This window comes from Orcinus orca, chromosome 19 (assembly GCF_937001465.1).
Source record: "Orcinus orca chromosome 19, mOrcOrc1.1, whole genome shotgun sequence".
Lineage (NCBI taxonomy): Eukaryota > Metazoa > Chordata > Mammalia > Artiodactyla > Delphinidae > Orcinus > Orcinus orca.
Window position 1 is genome coordinate 16,696,952 of NC_064577.1, and position 16,480 is coordinate 16,713,431.

The following is a 16,480-nucleotide window of genomic DNA, read 5'->3' on the forward strand; positions in this document are numbered from 1 at the left end:
AAACTGGAAATTCTTATTTATTGAAATTCTTTCTGTCTTAGCTTATGCTACCATGAAAAAAATACCTTCGACCGGGTGGCTTAAGTAACAGAAGTTAATTTCTTACAGTTCTGGAGGCTGGAAGTCCGGGATCAAGGTGCCACCATGATTCAGTTTCTGATGAAACTTCTCTTCTTGGCTTGAAGACGGTTGCCTTCGTGCTGTGTCCTCAAATGGCCTTCCCTTCACCTGTGCAAGTGTGTGGAGAAAGAAGGAGAGCTCCAATCTTGCTTCCTCTTCTTACAAAGACAATAACCCTATCAGATCAGGGTCCTACACTTATGATCTTCTTTAACCTTAATTAATTCAAAAAGGCCCTAGCTCAAAACACCATAATGCTGGGGGGTTAAGACTTTAACACATGAATTTGGTGGGAGGACACAATTCAGTCCATTGCACCTTCTACTAACAAATGATCTGGGTAGGAAAAGCTTTTAAAATACTAACATGCAGGCTTTCTATGGAAACCTCTTCTCCATGGTGGTTGTTTGCATGATTCTCTTGTCAAAAATATAAACAATGAGGTTTTTTTTTCCTTAAACCTGTATCGCATGAATGAAGTAATGCCCACACTACTCCCATCAAATTAATAATGTCAATTTTAAGCCCAAACTGAACATGATGTAAAAAAATACACTGAGATATATGGAAAGGAATGCATTCAGAGTTATTTAAAATGTGTTTTCACGTGTAAACTCTCACATACTGAGGAACTGACTATTCAGGATGTTGTTCCAAACTGATGGTGAATAAACTTTTAAGAATTTGTAAGTTATACTTTGTTCAAAACACAGCACAAGACAGAAATTTGTGTAATCAATGCTTCTGCTGGTCCCTAGAGAAATACAATAAAACTGAATTTTTTTTTAAACAAAGGCAATTTCTAAAAGCCTCAGAAAAGAGAAGACGAAGTTTCTTTCAGTAAATTGGAAGAGAAAGCAGACAAGTGAGGACAGATAACAGGGCCTGCGCTGTAGGCTTTGGAGGCTTTCTGTGGAATGAGGATCACCCTGTCACTTTAGGACATTCGGATTTTACCTTATGACTGGAGGAAGGCAAAGGGATGAAATGTCTAGGAACCAGGTGCTAAAGTCAAGCAATTAATTTTTGTGTGTATGCATTAAAATATATACAACATAAAATTTACCATTTTAACCATTTTTAGTGTATAATTAATTCAGCGGCATGAATTGTTTTACCATCACCACCCTCCATCTCCGGAACTTTTTCATCATCCCAAACAGAAACAGCCCAAACAGTAGCCATGAAACCATAATCCCCACTCTCCCATCCCCCAGCCCCTGGTCATCTCTATTCTGCTATTTCTATTAATTTGGCTACTTTGGTATCTCATATAAATGCAATTATACAGTATTTACCTTTTTGTGACTAGCTGATTTCACTTAGCATAAGGTTTTCGAGGTTCATCCATGCCACAGCATGTATCAGAATTTTCTTCCTTTTTAAGGCTGAATTACATTCCGTGGTATGTATGGACCATATTTTGCTTATCCATCCATTGTTGATGGACACTTGGGATGCTTCCACCCTTTGGCTGTTGTCAACAGTGCTGCTGTGAACATGGGTGCACCTGTGTCTCTGCCTTCACTACTTTTGAGTACACCCTCAAGTGGAACTGCTGCATCACATGGTCATTTAAAGTTTAATTTTTTGAGGAATCACTGTACTGTTTTCCACAGCAGCTGCACCATTTTGCATTCCTCCTAATGATGCCGGAGTAAAATCTCATAATACACTTTTATTATTCTTATTATTTTTTCTTTAAACAGTCATTAGCCCTTTAAATACATATATCTCTTTTTTTTAATTTTTTCATTTTTTAATTTATTGGCTGCGTTGGGTCTTTGCTGCTGCGCGCGGGCTTTCTCTAGCTGCAGCGAGTGGCGGCTACTCTTCGCCGCAGTGCACGGGCTTCTCATTGCAGTGGCTTCTCCTGCCGTGGACCACGGGCTCTAGGCGCGCGGGCTTCAGTAGTTGTGGGACGTGGGCTTCAGTAGTTGTGGCTTGCGGGCTCTAGAGCACAGGCTCAGTAGTTGTGGCGCACGGGCTTAGTTGCTCCGTGGCATGTGGGATCTTCCCAGAGCAGGGCTTGAACCCGTGTCCTCTGCATTGACAGGAGGATTCTTAACCACTGTACCACCAGGGAAGCCCCATATATCTCTTTATATATAACTTTAAACATTTTTGTGTGTGTGTGTGGTACGTGGGCCTCTCACTGTTGTGGCCTCTCCCGTTGCGGAGCACAGGCTCCGGACGCGCAGGCTCAGCGGCCATGGCTCACGGGCCTAGCCGCTCTGCGGCATGTGGGACGTCCCCGGACCGGGGCACGAACCCGTGTCCCCTGCATCGGCAGGCGGACTCTCAACCACTGCGCCACCAGGGAAGCCCTATAACTTTAAATAAAGTATATACATATACTATTTATGTGGACTACATAACTATGACTATTAAATGCCGTTTCATATTTGCATACATACTTACCCTCTCTGGTCCCTTTTCAAGTCTCTTTTCCAGCAACTCAGGCTTCCATCTCATGGTGTTTTCTTTCTCCCTTTCTTTCTTCCTTTAGCATTTCTTGTGGTACAGATCTGCTGGGGATAAATTTTCTCAGGTTCAGATTTTCTGAAAGAGTATTTCATCTCCATGTTTGATGAATATTTTTTCTGGGCAAAAAATTCTAAGATACTTACTTGCTTTTTGCTTCCTCAGATGAAATGTTAGCTATTACATTTTATTGCTTTACCCTGTTTCTAATGTGCCATTTTTCTCTGGATGCTTTTAAGCTTCCCCCACCGTGTGTGTGTGTGTGTGTGTGTGTGTGTGTGTGCGCGCGCGCGCGCCTGTCTGTCTCTGTTTCTTAGCAGTTTGGCCATGATGTGCCTACGTGTGTATTTATCCTGAACGTGGTTTGCTAGACTTTTTGAATCTGTAGGTTAATGTGTTTTGGGAAGGCTTTCATTTGTGTTCAGATGCTTAAAAAGTTCTTAGCATTCACTGCTTACAGAGGACCAACCCAATTTGCCATCCCAAATGAACTATCGGAAATAGTGGGGATAAAAGGGTTTGCTCTACAGAGCATCTGAGCTGTAGAGCCTCACTGCGACTCCATCCGACCCTTCCCTCTCTGGAGCCCTCCTGGCCCACTACTGGAATATTCCAATCTTAATTAGCAGTGGGGTGTCCTGGAAAGGAGCTACCTTTGTATTTGAGGTCTGAAAGCTGCTAATTATGTGACCCTTTGCAAGTGACTTAAGTTTTCTGAGCCTCAGGTCTATCACACGGGCCCCTATCTTGCAATACTGTAGCCAAAACTGAGATCGTATATAGAAAAAACCAGCACGGTGTTTGAGGCATGGTTAGACCCTGCAGTCTCCTTCTGTTCAAAGCAAATATACTCAGGGTTTCTTCACCCCGTGACCAAAACTGGTCTCTGCTGATTCTCACTGATTTCTCTGCTCAAAATGTTCTTACCACTAGCTCATTCCCACCTAAAATCTCACCTGACTCCCAAGGCCATCCCAGACTGCTTCCTTGACCCTGCAGTTCCCAAGGGGCACTTCTCTGAATCTGGCCTTCGCATGCACGGCCTCTTTCCCATCTGGGTCCACCGAGCCATGTCTTCTTATATCCTAGGATGGTTTCCCTTGATCCAGGTACTCGGCAAACCTTCAGTTGACAGGTTTCACAAGACTTTCCAAGATTGTGAAAGCCTCTTTATTTACAACTAAAATTTTAGACTCCTCAGCAAATATGTCAGCATGCCTAATGGGTGAATGAGTTGCACTTGGATTTCCACATGTTTTTTGATGAGGAATCACTTTATTTTTTCTAAAGCTCTGTGGCCTGCCTCAAATGCTCTCGTAGACTCTCCTGAGTGTCATTATGGGGGGATTCCAGACTATCTGACCCCATGTTGCATTTTCAAGTCCTTGCACACATGCTATGAGCTCAACACATATTTGCTGAATAAACAAATGAGAGAGGATGGGAAGAAAGGCATCACCTAGCCTCCCCTCCACACTCAGTAACCTCAGAATCCTTGGCCACTTAAAGCAGCAATAAAATCTGCCACGTCGGGAATTCCTTCCTAGCACCAGATCTCATACCAAACTTAGATGTCAATCAGAGGATAACACGGATGGCTGTTATAGTCGTTAAAAATGCCTGAGGATGCCACACACATGCCTCCCCAGGTCATATAATTTTTTAGAGCCTGGATTCTCTTATAAAAGTGACATTCTTCCATGTATTAATGCAGTGATATAGCCATTTTTGCATTTTCATGCTTGCTTATTTGTATTCTCATGTCCTTTTTACATCGATTTTATATTCATTTGTACTATAAGATATACCAGATACACACCAGATAATTATGCATCATGTTTTGATTATAGAGGTCCAGAGCGTGGGTAAAACTGAGCACTACAGCAGATCAGTGATCTGTCCTCGAGTCCTGCGTCCGCCAGCAGCTTACTTTACGTCCCCGGGGAGGGCTTCTTAGCTCCTTCTCCTCTGTAAGCTGAGGGGGTGTGAGCTCAAACCAGAGGCCCCACTGCAGCTCCAGGACTCTCTGTCCACAGCTCTGCTGGCTAGCTTATGAATATACACACATCTCAGGACACAGCACGCTCTATAATGTGTCACTTTCACTTTGCACTGAGGCTGCTGTTAATGCTGCCAATACCTGTGGCATTTCAGGCACCATGAGAATGAGCACTTACTTCCTTCTGAAGGTCAGAGACCACGGGGGTCACCGTCACCCCGTCTCTGGACCATCTGGCTGCTGACGATACAATACTAATATCCACACTCAATTTCCCTCTTGGGGAAAAAAAGGATCCAAAAGAGGCAATGTCAAAACAACTCATATAATGCAAATCTGATCCTGCAGAGAGCAGCTGGCCGGGGGAAGTTGAGGGAGGAGAAGACCTTCGGCCTGGACGCGTGATGGGACTGTCCCTTTGATAGTGGAGCGAGCAGTCTCTTGAAGTGTGATTTAAGAAGGTAAAGGGACACAGGCAAAGTATGGGGGGATTTCTCTGAATTCTGGACAATCCTGGGTGTGAAGGAGGCAGTGGCCACCTAAGAAGGAAGCAAGCACAGCCCTTCCTTAGTCTCACAGCGATAATGACACGGCAAGGAGAAAACCCTGGAGACTTTTGTCTGGATAACACATAAGGATGTAGGGCCCAGGCACAATGCAGTTACCGATCCCGGGAAAAGTGGTACAGTTCTCAGAGGACCTTACTCTTTCCTCCTCACAAATGAGAACAGGTCACAGTGAGCCCTCCTATAGGAATTGCAGGACACGTAAACTTTTCTTTTTTTTTTTTTTTTTTGGCTACATCGCGAGGCATGTGGGCTCTCAGTTCCCTGACCAGGGATCAAACCCATACCCCCTGCTTTGGAAGTGTGGAGTCTTAACCACTGGACCACCAGGGAAGTCCCAGGACATGTAAACTTCTGAATTAGGGCTTTGACTTTGAAAGCAATTTGAGCTGTATTTTAAATTTTTTACGTATTTTGAAGTTGTTTACAGTTAAATTATTCTCTGTGAGGTAAAAAAAAAAAAAAGAGTGGAATTCTCTCCAGTTCTTCTTCTTTTCTCTAGTCCTCACTTGCCATCTCGACCTGAACACTCATGCCATTTCAGACTTAGTTTCTGTTGTTAGCTCCTTCACCTATTGCTGGAATTTGGGCTGTTCATATCCTGAAGATAAAACCTTTGGCATCCAAGGGGGGAGGGGGGAGGGAGAGGGACGGATCAGGAGTTTGGGATTAGCAGATGCACACTAGTGAATAGAGGATGGATAAACAACAAGGTCCTACTGTAGAGCACAGGGAGCTATATTCAACGTCCTGTGATAAACCATAATGGAAAAGAGAATATGAAAAAGAACGTATGTATCTGAATCACTTTTCTGTACAGCAGAAATTAACAAAAGCTTGTAAATCAACTATACTTCAATAAAATTAAAAAAAAAAAAAAAAAAAGGTCAGGCATTCCAAGTGTTGACCCCGCATTCATGCTGTAGAAGCAGTTTCCTTAAAAAACAAAACAAAACAAAGCAAAACCACCACCAACAAAAACCTTTGGCATGAATTGGTAGTTTCCAGGCAGCACTTAAAGCAAGGATCCCTGCCAAGGGGCCGGGACCTGGTAAGACAGTGATAGAAAGAAAACCTAGGAGATCACGGGAGACAAGGCTTGCATATGGAGGCTGCACGAGCTCAGACCTACACCATTTCTAAGGGTACCGTGTAGATCAGGATAATAAGCTCTAGGAGATGGGCTACTTTGGGTCACTCCTTCCTTAGGAGGTTGACCAGGATTTGGAATAATGAGAGAACATGTTAAACCAGCTCTGCTACTATAGAAAGAGTTGACTTAGTGAACCAGACCTAAAAGGCAAATATCCCGATGGACCACAGACGTAACAACTACCTTGGGCATCACACATCTTCATGAACTTGGAATTGACAATGATGATATAACATCTTGATCTTCCAGGAAGGTCTAGGAATAAAATATTATTAGATTCTAGTCTTGGTTCTGAAACTTGAGGTCAATCACTTCCCCACAGTGACGGCGTTTCTTTACTTGTAAAGTTGTTTCCCAGGATGAACGTTTATTGACAAAAGATAGTCCTAGTTGAAAGGTTCCAACTAGAGATAGAGGATTTTGACGAACACACAAGTCCAGCTTCTCTGCGTGGAGCTGATCTCAGGGCCTGCTGCGCTGGAGCTCCCTCCTTATCCCACGGCCACAAGCCTCATGACACTGGCTTCTGTCCTTTTTCCTTGCTCCTACTTCCAAAGGGCTCCACCTCTGTAGGGTGGAGAAGTTTAGAGACCCTTGTTATCATCTCAGTAAGATTTCCTGAGTGTATGAACATGGAAAACAGAAAACCAGGTTTTCAGGACACCCACAAAACTGGGCATCCTTTACAGTGTTTTCTGGGGAAGAATTTTCATTCCCTTAAGAATTAATGTCTATTGCTGAAACCCTAACGCACTTTTCTTCCCACTGAATGGTTCCGTTTTTCTGGGAAGACGTCTGCCAGTAATTTCCCCACTAAGCTAGATCTAGAATAGCCAATATTTGGAATCTTCTTGAATTTATTTATGGACACTAGATTTGGAGGATTTCTTGAAAAATGTTTTTTTAAAAAGCCCAGTCAATTGGAAGTCAGTGTGTCCAGCTCTGTTGCTACAGATGTGGGGGGATTTTGAGCCAGTGACTTGACTTCTTTGGGGACTCAGTTTATACATTTATAAAATGAGAGTGTTGACCTAAAATAACACTTGAGGTTTCCCAGCTCCAGCGTTCAATGCCTCTATGTTTTCAGTATTTATTGATGTTTTAAATAATGTTACTTCATTCCCAGAGGCCCCTGGATCTGCCATACCTCTCTCCAGATTCCTCCACAGATAAATAGTTCCAGGTGGAATTCGTTTGGATTTATTATTATTATTTTAATAGCTACCATATATCCAGTGCTTGCTATGTGCAGAATATATATTATCTGACATAATCCATGTGTAACCCAAATACGAGGCTTACCTTCCTCCGTATTTTGGGAACGGGGAATTTGTCTTAAAACTGTTTCTTGCTCCCACTGGCAGCTGCTCCTCTGGGCCGCACCCTCCCTGCTGCTGCTCTAGGTTGCCTCCTGGACAGCGCTCCCTGCGCTGCGAGCCGCTGCCTGAAACCCTGACGCTGTGATCCTTTCAGGTGATTCTGCTGCTGCTGTGCTGGCATCAGGGGACTGGGAAATGTGGAGCGTACTTCCCTTCCCTCTTGTAACTCTTAATTCCTCCATCCCAACCATACATGTCTTTGTGGGGTTTGTGTTTTTGTTTTGTTTTGTTTTGTTTTTTGGCCACGAGGCTTGCAGGGTCTTAGTTCCCTGACCAGGGATTGAACCCAGGCCCCGGTAGTGAAAGCGCCGAGTCCTAACCACTGGATCACCAGGGAATTCCCGATTCTTTGTGTTTATAACAGATGTTATTATATTATAAAGATAACTACTCCTATCCAACAGAGGAAACAATAATGCATAGCGGGATGTGAAATTATGATTGTGTCCAGAGCCCCAAATAAGACAGTGAATGAAGACAGATGGATGGGTGGATGGACGGGTGGGTGGATGATGACAGGAAGCTCTTTGCCATATCCTTTAGGAAGTAGCTCTCAGTTCATATTCTTGTTCTCTGCCTCCAGAGCCTGCCTGCCTTCCCTCTGAGAGAGGTACATTCTTTTATTCTTATTTCAAACCTCTACTTGTCTTTCAGAACCCACACCTGCAGTCCACAAGTGTTGATCGTAGCTTAGATTTCATCACCTTCCTCCTCCAGGGCAAACCATAGGTCATACCAACCACAGCAGTGTATTTCCCAAAAGTCTGAGTTACTAAGCAGAGAATCACATCACAGGTTGTTTCATCCGAGCAGTTCAGTTATGAGTCTCCAAAACACATTAGACAAGTTCAGGGTGAGTTTTGACCCTTTAAGTCCCTTCTTATTCAAACCTCTCCTCTCACATGAGGTCTAGGTAAGCTTCCCCATTCTTTTTTTGTTTTGGCCGTGCCGTGCAGCATGTGGGATCTTAGTTCCCCGACCAGGGATTGAGCCCATGTCCCCTGCAGTGGAGGCGTGGAGTCTTAACCACTGGACCTCCAGGGAAGTCCCAAGCCTTCCCCATTCTTCCTACTGTTTTCTTAACTATCAGACCGAAGATTTACACACACCTTCCAACATAAACAAACACTATTTTTTTAATAGAACATATAGTGTATAGAAAATATGAAGCCCTTTTTTTCCTAAATGCAGCATAATCTGCACAGATTCCTTGGTCCACCATAGAGGTGGTGCTGGACATTATTCCAATAGCAGTTCTTCATTGTCTTTCTGGCAATCATGCCCAGAAGAGATGGATGTGAACAAAATCGTGCTTATTTTCTGTTTCTTCAAACCACAAAACCATCTATATCAAGTAGTTGCTTGCAAGAACACAAATACTCTAAATAACGAAAATACAGGGAGTAGCAGCCTGTAGATATCACTGAGGCCATGTTGGTTAACTGTACTGTTCAACTCTTCTATATCCTTTACTGCTACTCTTCTATTACCGAGAGAAAAATGTTAGGCTAAGCATGAGTTAAAACTGACGTCCCCAGCTCTAATCCATTACTGCATTAATCACTCCAATCTCCTCTCCTTGTTCATATGTAATCTCCCACTTCAGCAGTGAAAACTTGGCTGCCACCATCAGCCACCAATTTACTTTGTTCAATTCCAGGATTCATGCACAATTCTTTTCACAAGCATTAACTCATACTGCTGTAGGAATAACTTTATCAACTACAGTACAGTTCTAACATACAATTCATTTTGCCGTTAGTCTTATAGATTTCACTCATATCAAAAGTCATTAATCTTGGGATACGATCCTTCTTTCTTTTTTTTTTTGAATCTTATTTTTTTATACAGCAGGTTCTTATTAGTTATCCATTTCATACATATTAGTGTATATACGTCAATCCCAATCTCCCAATTCATGATCCTTACTTCTAACGTGTGGCCCTTTTCAAGTTTCACTAAAAAGCTCATGGTATTTACCAGTTCCTTCTACTTGGCAGGAATTCAACTCCGAACCCTAGTTCCAACACCAGCCAGTTGCTAAAATATCTACCAAGTTATTTATTTAGCTTTCTAACTGCTACTCTCTGATGGGTTCCTTGGGGTTACTGTCCTGAATAGGAATAGTTTAGAAGTCGGTGAGGGGAATATTTTTTTTTAATTGGGGTATAGTTGTTTTACAGTGTTGTGTTAGTTTCTACTGTACAGTGAAGTGGAGCTCCCTGTGCTATACAGCAGGTTCTCATTAGTTATCTACTTTATACATACTAGTGTATATATGTCAATCCCAGTCTCCCAATTCACCCCACCACCTCCCCTCCCTTTGGTGTCCATACGTTTGTTCTCTACATCTGTGTCTCTATTTCTGCCTTGCAAGCCGGTTCATCTGTACCATTTTTCTAGATTCCACACATATGCGTTAATATACGATATTTGTCTTTCTCTTTCTGGCTTACTTCACTCTGTATGACAGACTCTATGTCCATCCACATCTCTACGAATGACCCCGTTTCATTGCTTTTTAGGGCTGAGTACTATTGCATTGTATGTCTGTTCGGTGAGGGGAATTGTTATGCAAATGTTAGGGCTCCTGGCTCTCGATCTCTCATCTTTAGAGACTTTCCCTTCCGTTTACAAGAGCTGTGCCAGCCCTGAGTTCTGGATTCTGTTTTTTGCTGTTGATGTTTGTTTGTTTTCCAGTTCAGTTACATTACCATTTTCTCCTTGTATTCTATTTCTGTGTGCAGATGAAAAGTGGAGAGTGCCCTCAGGAGAAAGAGCATCTTGATACAAGCTCACTTCGTGTTCTTCTCCACTTTAACATTTCATTTCCCTTCCAGTTTCTGCCATCTTTGGAAGCCTTTCACACAGTTTATGCTTATATTTTGTACAACATTTATCATTGTTATTGGCGGGAGGTCAGTCCCATAAAATAGTTCTTAAACAGAGCAGGTAGGGTATTTATTCCAGTGAGATCATATAGGTTGGCACGAACTACCTGATAAATATGCCCCCATCTAAGTTGTGGGTCTCTTCCTGGTAGATTCAGAAACCTGATTATGTCAGGAGGATCTGTTTATATTAACCAATCACAAGACTAACATGTAAAATCAGAAAGCCATTTTATTAATTTCCGAAGATAAATAAGACTTGGACCAGAATCCTCATAGCTGCATGACCAGCAACTTTCCTTTCCTGTAGGCAAACCCACATGGAAGTCAAATTACAACTAGGGGTTTGTTTGTTGAGCATGAAATCAGAAAAAGAGAAGCAGGTTGGGTGTTCGATGGAATCAAGCTAATATAGCCTCAGGTGTACCTCCCCACAAAATGGAAAACCTGGCGATGGACCAAGCCTCCTCCAAATTCATTGACGGAGTTTCTTCTCTTTCTCTGGCAGCTCTTGTTTATCTCTGTGTCCCTCTTTTTTCTGGATTTCCGTGGCTGATCTGTACCCCTATCCAAGGACACTGTTCTTTAGTAAGAACGTCAATAACATTAACACGACTCATATTGCACTGGTCTAAACACTAGTCCACCTTTTTCTTGTGACTTTCCATAATTCTACTTGAGTCCTGTATTTATTCATTAGAAGTTTAATTCTAAGAGAAGATCTTATTTCGTCAAAGTTAAAATCGTAGAGAAGATGTCCCAAACAGGGACTACAGTATCTACCTCTTTGAGTTTGAAGATACAATGGGATAACATAGGTAATGCTTCTGCACCTACTTGATAGGCGTTAAAGAATTCTTTCGTTTCCTTCCCCTTGTTTAATGAAAACAGGTGTTGAAGAAAACACATTGATTTTTTTTTCTTGTATGTTCCCCACATGAAAATCATTTTCTTAAATTTTTGCTGCAGAAAAACAAGGGTCCTGAAAGCATTTTTCAATCACAAGCCCGGATGGAGATTAAAAGGCAAAACAAAACAAAAACATTAAGGCTTTCAATGACCAATTCTCCTTCACAAGACACTGGTAAATCAGAACCTGACTCCCCCAAATAAATATCAGCATTGGAACATCGTGTGTCCTGATTTCCATCAGTCAGGAAGAGATCTAAGCCAAGGGTCTCGGGCTTAATCTTGGGGGTGAATTCAGAGACAGCGCTGCCATCCCCATTAGCCGCAGAGTTAAATTATATGCATGATAATTAGATACACTGTAACACATCTCTGTTTACATCCCTTGATATTTATCTTAAGAGTTAACTGCTATGTGGACAACACTAAGGTGACATCTCTGTTATGTCATGTAATCCTCACAGCTCCAATAGCTAGGGTTTGTTCTCATTTCCAAAGAAGGAAACTGGTACAGAGTGGACTCTACATAAGTGTTTGAATGAACGTGTGTGAGCGGGCTTAGTGACTTACTCAAAATCACGCATCCAGCAGGCACCAGGGTTGGAATGTAAGCCATCCACGTCTAGTTCTAGGGCCTGTGTTCTTTCTAACACCTCACGATTCCTCTTAATAACATAGTTCATCCTAGTCAAGGCTCGTGGAGATCACAATTAAAGAAACGATTCTGATAGTGAAGATGTGGAGACCTGGAGCAGAGTCAGAACGATGTCTTTGCAAAGACAAAAGTTTCGGGGGCTGCCCATCAAAGACAAAAGCCAAATCTCATTGATCCTATTCCTGTACCAGCAGAGGTACATTGCCATGGACCTGTGTCATTTCCAAATGAGTGCAATTACTATTTATACCAAGAAAAGTTTTCCTTTTTTTAGAAAAGTATTTTGTTAAATGGAAAGAGCATGGCAGAGGGAGTCGGGAATCCTTGAGAGAGTCAGAGAGCCCTCTTGGCCTCGGTTTCGTCATCAATCAGAGAAGGGCATCAGCTCAGATGACCTTTAGAGTCTAAGAATGCAAGGTGCCTTGTCTCAGTCACATCCATTCTTTTCTCCTGACCCACCTTCCCAGCTGCATGCTCGTGGAACAAACAGATTGACAACGGCAATCACAGAGTCAAATTCCCATTTAAAACACAAGTCTTGTTATGTTGGTACCAATTACAAAGTTATAGATCATACTTAAAGGTGTTTAATATGCTGTAGTGTTTAGACACACTTGGCTCCAACGTTTATGGGAGCTGTTTGTAGCAACAAGCAGCATGCTGTCACTCTCCAAGTATGCAAGACTGCTGTAAAAACAGTACAGATGGGCCGGAAAGAAAGAGTCTCCAACCAGCTACAGAGAAGGGCAGCAAGTGTTTTTGGCTGCACTGTGGGCTTACCTACTGACTCATCTCTCATCACCCACAGCCTGCTTTTATAGGTGTGTATTTTGTTGTTGCTTCTTACTTTGTTTCTATGCCTGATGTGGAGTATTTGTAAAAATGGTATGAGGGATTTTCATGGCCTTGTATGGCCATATTGTGCTAGGAGTCATATACTGTTTTAATGAGACCATAGTTCTGAGACTGTGTTCCTGTTTATCCCTTCTCACCACATCAAAGTGACAGGTGGCTACTTCTCAGGTGATGTGAAAGCGTCCAAAAATGTGAGGTGATGCAATGATAATAGGAGAGAGCACGGTTGTCTTTAAGCCCCAAAGCTGTAGTTGTGTTTGAGTCCTAGAGGGACGGTATGTCTGAGGTAAATCCAGCATATCTCCATTTTAAAAACTCTATTCAAATATGCTTTTAAAACTGAGAAGGAAGTGAAATGTCTAATCCATTTAAGAACCAGATTCCTGGCTGAAACCAAGTTTTACAACTTGGGGTTGGGGGAGCCTTCACAAAGAAATCCCTCTCAGCACTCATTAGCTCACGAGCACGGGCCATGCCAAAATAACATTTTCCGTGTTGAAAACAGGCAGCCATGTGCACGCTTCTATAATCTTTCTCGGGAAAAAAAAAAAAAAGAAAAAAAAAGAAAAGAGAAAAACCTCACTGACTTTGCTGCAGAGCCTTGAACTGAAGGTATCATGTTGACAGAGGAGCAGCTGAACTTGAAGGAATTAGTTTAACAAAGTGAAACATACAACGTGGCAAAAAGTTATAGGAGGTGAGAAAGATTCAAGGAAGCAGAATAATTCAGGAAAAGTCAGCCTGAACAGACAGCTCTACACTTCGAGCACCCTGCAGGGAAGGTGCCTACACTGGGATGCAAAGCAAAACAGGTATGACCTCCATCCTTAAGAAGTTTCCCTCTAGAGCAAGCGTCAGCAGACTACAGCCAGCGGGGCCAAATGGTCTGTTTTTGTACTACCAGTGGACTAAAAATGGGTTTTCCTATTTTAAAAGGTTAAAAACAACTAAGAAAAATAAAATACAAGAGTTAAAATGAAAAAGAGCATGCCAAACCACCAGTGGCCCACAAACTCTAAAATATTTACTATCTGGTCTTTTACAGAGAAAGTTTCCATGGGGAAAGTCAGATCATTGAATTACAATCAAAATGACAAGGGCTAGGGTGGGGCAAATGTGTAGTTTGCCAGGTCCAACAGAGAGGTGTGTAACACAGGTTTGAGAAATCAGTGGAGACTTCCTGGAGAAAGTGGCAACTCCCCTGGGATCTACAGAATGGGTAGAAATTAGATAAAGATACTGGAGTGACGACTGAACATTCAAAGCAGAAGGAACACCATGGTGTAGGAATGGAAAGAGGTTGTGTTGCAGAAACTTAGATGGAAAGTGAGTCGGAAGAGATAAGGCTCGTTACCCAGGTGTAAACAGAGGTTGTCCCCCTTCCCAGGTCCAGGTTGTTTCTACCCTAAGTCCAGCCTGTTCTTCGAGGGCTTAACCCCTACTCACAGACTGGTAGCAATCAATGGGGGAGCACCAAAGGCAGCAAAACAGCTGACCTCGAGGAGGGGTCTGTAGATTTGGGTGGAGTGTGCCCTCCAGGCTGGGACAGCCCTCCTGCAGCAGGTGCTCTCCACGTACTAGTCCACCACCCCGGCTGCAAGCCTGCCAAAGTCCTGCGTCATCGTGGGCTTCATTTCCCACCACCTCCCAAACTCAAAACCTCAACTATCCTCCTGGGGACCCAAGAACCTCTCCTTTTAACCTCCCAAAGCACAGATTTCTGATAAAACCCTGTTTTGTGGACAAAGGAGCGCCCCCCACTGCATTGTTTATCATCAGCCAGATGAGGCCTGGACTTCTGAGATGCTGTTGGAAATACTTAAAAGGTGAACACGCTTGGAAGATTTACAGCAAATTCACATTCCATCGTGGCTGACTTCAGTGTTCACGAAAATGTGACTCGTTTTCCATAATTCAACTGGACGTGTGATTCCCGGCCCAGTCTGCCAATTTATGGTAGCCATTTACAAGGAAACTAAGGCATTTCTGGAGCTACGTGAGGTCACTTTTTTTGTCTTTTGGCTTTGTTGGGTCTTTGTTGCTGCACGTGGGCTTTCTCTGGTTGCGGCGAGTGGGGGCTACTCTTGGTTGCAGTGCACGGGCTTCTCATTGCAGTGGCTTCTCTTGTTGTGGAGCACGGGCTCTACAAGCACAGGCTTCAGTACTTGTGGCTTGCGGGCTCAGTAGTTGTGGCACAAGGGCTCAGTCGCTCTGTGGCATGTGAGATATTCCTGGACCAGGGCTCGAATCCGTGTGCCCTGCAATGGCAGGTGGATTCTTAACCACTGCGCCACCAGGGAAGCCCCACGTGAGGTCACTTTATGAATTAACTGTGGTCAATTCTGTATTTAACATGCTCGATTGAGATCTCTCTGCCTCCACTCTTCCCGGGGGCGATGATCTAAGTTCTGAGGGCTTCCAGAGCGTGAGAAGGGAGACAAGCTCGCGGTCATCAGCATTCATCAGCCGGCCTCTGCTGAGACGTCCAACCCTCGTTCCTCTTTGATTACTGCTTCTTACTCCTGCACATCCATGGCTGAACTAGCACATTCCTCGCTTCATCCTGAAATCCAGTCCAGGAAGGTCTCTCTCTTCCTGACCACAAAGGCCTGCCCTCAGCCAGTTCTGAGCCACATTTAGGACACAAAAATGTTTACTGTCCTCCTTGGTCTCACAGGAAGGTCTCAGGCCCACTCTGCCTAGAGACATCTGACTAGCATTTGTTGTTTCTGTTTTAATTGAGGTACAATCTCCATAACATAAATGTAACCACTGACCATTTTAAAGAGTACAGATTCAGCGGCATTTAATACATGTTTGAGGTTGTGCGGCCATCACCTCTGTCTAGTTCCAAGACATTCTTCTCTCCCCAAAAGGAAACCGGACACCTCAGAGGCAGTCACTCCCCATTCCCCCTCCCCTAGTCCCTTGCAAGCCCCAATCTTCATTCTGTCTCTACCAAGCAACCGTCTCTGGATGTTTCCTATAAATGGAATCAGACATGTGACGCTTTGTGTCTTGCTTTGTTCACTCAGCACAGGGTGTTAGAGGTTCACCTACATTGTAGCAGGTTATCAATAATTTATTCCTTTTTAATGGATGAACACTATGTAATTGTATGGATATACTCTATTTCATTTGACTGACATTTGTGTTGTTTCCATCTTTTGGCTATTGTGAATTGTGTTGCTATGAACACTCACGTACATGCATTTGTTTGAGCACCAGTTTTCAATTCTTTGGGGTGTACACCAAGGAGGGGAATTGCTGGGTTGTATGTTAACCCTATGTTTAACTTTTTGAAGAACTGCTAAACTATTTTCCACTTCAGTGTTCAAGAAAATGTGACTTGTTTTCTATAATTCAACTAGACATGTGACTCCCAGCCCAGTCTGCTAATTTAGGGTAGCTATTTCCAAGGAAACTAAGGCATTTCTGGTAGTGACTAGAAATCAGAAAAAAAAGGACT

General features: G+C 43.1%; 2 long non-coding RNA genes across 2 annotated transcripts in view; both read right to left on the reverse strand.

Annotated features, from left to right (window-relative positions):
• Nucleotides 1-2,552: 2,552 nt before the first annotated feature.
• LOC125962122 (uncharacterized) overlaps nt 2,553-16,480 on the reverse strand; it is a 172,950-nt gene continuing 159,022 nt past the window's right edge. Inside the window, exon 3 of the long non-coding RNA XR_007473563.1 lies at nt 2,553-2,648. This is a non-coding gene — a long non-coding RNA (uncharacterized LOC125962122). The remainder of the gene's footprint in view (nt 2,649-16,480) is intronic.
• LOC125962126 (uncharacterized) lies at nt 10,807-11,079 on the reverse strand. Its single transcript, XR_007473567.1, has 2 exons — nt 11,020-11,079; nt 10,807-10,896 (listed from the first exon to the last, which is right to left on the reverse strand). It is a non-coding gene; the product is annotated as an uncharacterized LOC125962126 (long non-coding RNA).